The sequence below is a fragment of the Elephas maximus genome, chromosome 3 (assembly GCF_024166365.1).
Source record: "Elephas maximus indicus isolate mEleMax1 chromosome 3, mEleMax1 primary haplotype, whole genome shotgun sequence".
NCBI classification, from domain to species: domain Eukaryota; kingdom Metazoa; phylum Chordata; class Mammalia; order Proboscidea; family Elephantidae; genus Elephas; species Elephas maximus.
In genome coordinates, this window is record NC_064821.1 from 14,982,429 (window position 1) to 14,987,725 (window position 5,297).

The 5,297-nt window shown below is 39.1% G+C and overlaps 1 pseudogene; it reads left to right on the forward strand.

The window, feature by feature from the left end:
* Positions 1 to 1,672: 1,672 nt before the first annotated feature.
* Positions 1,673 to 2,413, forward strand: LOC126070890 (olfactory receptor 7G3-like; annotated as a pseudogene).
* Positions 2,414 to 5,297: the final 2,884 nt, after the last annotated feature.

Genomic DNA, 5,297 nt, shown 5'->3' on the forward strand with positions numbered 1-5,297 from the left:
ATACTACCTCTGTGGTCAGAGAGTAGGTGACTTTGAAGACTAGGGAAACACTTGGTTTTGTACTCACATGGAAGTTTTCAAGAGGCAAGCAATGGAATCTGTTGACCCTTCTAGTGCCTGATCCTGTCCTACTCAAAGGTCATATCACGTGGTGGTAAGAGGTCCACTCTGATCTGACATTCTAAGTTCAAATGCTTTCACCAGTTCTTACAAGAAGATCTTGTATCTTGTATCCATAAGTTAACCTCATGTTACCTACTTGAGATCATGGGTAAAATGAAGGATGATAGAAGCACCTAAGTCACAGATCGGTAGAGAGAATAAAAGGAGTTCATACAAATAACGAGAATTTTATATGCTAATACTCAGAGCTCTGTGTTAGTGACATAGTTGTAGAAGTTTATAATAGGTATTGTATTTGTTACTATAATATCTGTTAATCAAATCAAAAACCAAATCAGTTGCCATCGAATCAATTCCAACTTATGGCGACTCCACGTGTGTCAGAGTAGAACTGAGCTCCATAGAGTTTTCAATGGCTGCTTTTTCAGAAGTAGATCACCAGGCCTTTCTTCTGAGGTGTCACTGGGTAGACTTGAACCTCCAACATTTTCCTTAGCTGCCTAACCATTTGTGCCAACCAAGGACTCCTGCTAATACTATTATTAGTTAGAACGATTAGGCAAGTGTTTTGTGATGAGGATGCAAAGAATGCAATGTTGAAATGAAAGTGCAGAACTAAAAGGACAAATTGTGAAGACCCATCGAAAAAGGGCTGAGTCATGGACTTGAACTCCTGATCCACTTTGTAGTGCGTTGATGAGCCAGGTCATTACCTCCTCAGGGACTGCACCAGGTCTGCTCCAACTCTGTGTTCTAGAATATTGGTCCTCAGTGTGTGGTTCCCAGGTGAGCAGCTGCAGCATTTGGAAATTTGTTATAGAGGCACACTTTGGAGGCCTAATGCCCTATCTTCTCGATCTGATACTCTGAAATTGATGCTCAGCAATCGGCATTTTAGCAACTCACCACCTCGCTCTGATGCAAGGAAGTTCAAGAACCACTCCTGTAAAATACACATTTAATATCATATGATTTTGATTTTCCTGCTAATTTTCAGAGTTCAGAAAACTCTTAAGAAAAAAATATGTACCGCTGATATTATATTCATGTTAGTTGGCAAATGTGTAAAAAGAGTAGGTACTTAAACATAACTGGAAAAGATGTGGTAGAGCAGGTGAAAGGAGGACAGAGAGAAATGAGAGCGTAGGAGGAAAGAGAACAGAGAAGGAGAGAGAAAAGGATAGAGGAGAAAGAAGAGGAGGAGGAGAGAGAAACAAAGAGAGAACCACAGTAATGATTTATAATATTAATTTCATGTGACATTATAGATTACAGTGTTTCTGTAAAATAAGGGACCTTTGTACATCTGTTGTATATCTCGTCTCTATTCTTTCTACCAGAATCATCAACAAACATGGAATCAGAAAACCAAACAGGCTTAGCAGAATTCCTCCTCCTGGGCTTTTCAGAGAATCCAGAACTTCAGCCCCTTCTTTTTGGAATGTTCCTGACCTTATACCTGATCACTGTGGCTGGGAACCTACTCATCATCCTGGCCATCAGCTCAGACTCCCACCTTCACACCCCCATGTACTTCTTTCTCTCCAATCTGTCCTTCACTGACATCTGTTTCAGCACCACCATGACTCCCAAGATGCTGGTGAACATTCACACAGAGCAAATCCATCAGTTACACAGGCTGCCTCACCCAGATCTGCTTTGTCCTGGTTTTTGCTTGTTTGGATAATTGTCTCCTTGCAGTAATGGCCTATGACCGTTATGTGGCCATTTGTCACCCTCTGAGGTATACAACCATCGTAAACCCCCACCTCTGTGGCCTGCTGATTCTATTCTCCTTGGTCATTAGCATCGTGAATGCCTTGCTCCACAGTCTGATGGTGCTGCATCTGTCCTTCTGCATAGACCTGGAAATCCCCCAGTTTTTCTGCGAACTTCCTCAGGTCCTCAAGCTTGCCTGTTCTGATACCCTCTTTAATAACATCCTGCTATATTTTATGACTAGTATCTTGGGTGGTGGACTCTTCCTTGGGATTATTTTCTCCTACATACAAATTGTCTCTTCCCTCCTGAAAATGGATCAACAGGTGGAATGTACAAAGCTTTTTCTACCTGTGGATCTCACCTCTCAGTTGTTTCCTTGTTCTACGGGACAGGTTTTGGGGTGTACCTTAGCTCTGCAGCTACTCTACCCTCTAGGAAGAGTGCAATTGCATCAGTGATGTACACGGTGGTCACATCCATGCTGAACGCCGTCATCTACAGTCTAAGGAACAAGGACATAATGGGCGCTTTGAGGAAACTCATCTCTAGAATATCTTCTTTTCATTAATGTTTCACCTGCTTTGGGCTTAAGCTGTTGGAATATGCTTGAGTGAAATAAATAATACTGATTCAGAAAACCTAAGTTCTTTGAATAGAAGGACTCCAGAGATTATAATTGTTAAGGGTGAAAATTTGGAGTCAGAACACCTGGGTTTGGATTCTATCTCTTCTCTGTAATAGCTGTGTGGACTTTGAATATTTATTTCAGCTTTCTAAGTTTAGTTTAAAGGTTCTTTGGTGGCACAAATGGTTTGCACTTGACTGCTAAATGCTGGTGGTTCAAATCTACTCAGAGATACCATAGAAGAAAAGTTCTGGCAATCTGCTTCTTTAAAGTTTAAAGGTAAGAAAACCTTATGGAGTGGCTCTACTCTGCAACCCATGGGGTTGCCATGAGTTAGAATGAACTCGAGGGCACCTAACAGCAACAATAAGCTCAGTTTACTCATCTATAAATTTGGCATAATTCTATTCATTCACTTTTTTCCATTTAGATTTGAGATATTTCAAGTCTAAGAGTGAGGATACTTTCAGGTATACTGAGGGAAAAGTCTAAACTCACATAGCACCAAATATAAAAACAAACATTTCAGAGGTAGGGTAGGTCCAGAGCCTACAGAACCACAGGGCTGCATTTCGCAGCTCCATATGTTGGTTTTTTCCTAAAGCTGTTCCTGTGATGTCCATCAGTGGCTGCAGCAGCACAGTGGTCATTTAAGATACAATAATCAGAGGTGGAAAACTGACTGCTCCTTATTCAGTCTCAGTATTTGAGAAATAACCTTTTCAAGGAGTCATCCAGAACACACTCTATGTTATCATCCTGATTTGCGGCATATGCTCCTTCTGAAACTAATCACAGGTAAGAGGAATTTCATTACCTTGAAAGGATTAGATGAATGTTCTGATTAGAAGAGTCTGAGGTGGGATCAAGTGCTACAACAATTACAAGTGTTTAGTACAATGCCTGCCACCTAAAAAGTTTCTCAATGAATACACTAGATGAATGTGAGCCAGCAGAATTTATCTCCAAGGGTAGCACTCTCTCCTTTTCCAATTCCTTCTGCTGTCACACATTTGGGCACTTGCCTTAGTCATTATCCTAGCTTATTAATTTAAATATTTATCAGCAGTTAATATTTATGTTGTAGGCAAAGCCACATTTGGCAATACTTCATTGAATGTTTATTTGTCCTGCTGTCTTCTTTTTGTTACATCGAAAGAACAACTTTGGATTTTCATTCTCCAGTGACTTAATTTTAAATGGTTGGATTGATCTTTTCTTCCCTTTCGGACTGTGTGTGTTATACCTCATTGAAGAACTGATCACCTCCTCCAATCTAATAAAGATATTTTCTTATATGGTTCATAAACATTTAATTATTTTTTCTTTTGTGTTTAAAAGACGTTGGAATGATTTTTGAATATGGTGTGATGGAGAATCCAATTTCATTTTATTTCTATATGGATAAGCAATGATTTCAGCACAATTTTCTGAATGATACCATCCATGAAGCCATGGTGGTGCAGTGGTTAAGAGCTCAGTTGCTAACCAAAAGGTTGGCAGTTCAAATCCACCAGCTGCTTCTTGAAAACGCTATGGGGTGGTTCTATTCTGTTGTGTAGTGTTGCTATGAGTCAAAATCGATGATGGCAATGGGTTCGGTTTTTTTGTTTTTATTCCCTGAAACGCTACATTTTATAAATAAAGTGTCTGATTCCTCCTCTGTACTTAATAATTCTTCATATAAATGAAGATACTCTTAGTTCTATTTTCCTGTCCTACACTAGAACATTAGATATTATAGCTCCATGGTATATCCTGACAGTCAGTAAGGGAAATACTTTCCATTGCTTTCATTTGACATCAAGGTAAATATTGTTTCTCCATTATTCTAGCATATAATTTTTAAACCCTGGAATTTTTCTTTCTTGTGCTAACCTGGTCTGGTTTGGGCACTAAGTTTGTGCTGGCTTTATAAGATAAAGAATATCTCTTCACTTATATTTTCTGAAATCCTTCCTTTAATCTTGAACTTAGCTCCATTGAGTGCTTGGAAGAACTTGCCTGTAAAACTGTGTATCTCAGGTTGTGTTTCATGACAAATTATGTTATTGAGGATTTTAATTTATTGAAAGTATCCATGGTTACTTGCTTTCTATTTCTTCTTGAGAGAAGTGTGGCCTCTCGGATTTCACCAAGATCAACACTTCCACTTGTGCATAGAACTCAATCTTTCCTGCCTATGTTAGGACATAACTCTGGTAATTCTCCCATCTCTCTCTTGCATCATCAGGTTCTCCCTTTGATTTGTTCATGTTCAAAAAAAAAAAAAAAAATAGCATCCAATATATTTGAGTTCCTCAAATCTTAAAAAACAAACAAACGAAAAACCTCTATGGACTCCCTCATCTTGCTCTAGCAGTATCTTCATTTATCTGCTTCCTTTACCATAAAACTCTTCAAAAGACATGTCTCCACTCGCTTTTTTCAATTTTTCTCCTTCCATTTACTCCTGAGGTCAATGCAATCAGACCTTTTCCCCAACAATTCGTGAAGGGTGCTCTTGAAGAGCCACCAGCATTATCTACCTTGTTAAGTCCAGTCCAGTCCAGGTCAGTTAATTTTCTGTCTTTCTCTTACTTGACTTGTCAACCACATTGACTTAGTTTATTACCTACAGAAACACTTTCTTCACTTGGATTTCAACACCAAACATTATTTTGGTTTCACTCCTACCTCACTAGCTACTATTTCTCCGTCTCCTTTAATGTGCTTTTTAATCTTGAAACACTGGAGGGTCTCCCATTTCAGTCCTCAGCCCTCTTCTTCTCCAGCTAACTTCACTCCTTTGTGAAAGCATCCAGACTCATTGATTTAAAAGTCATCT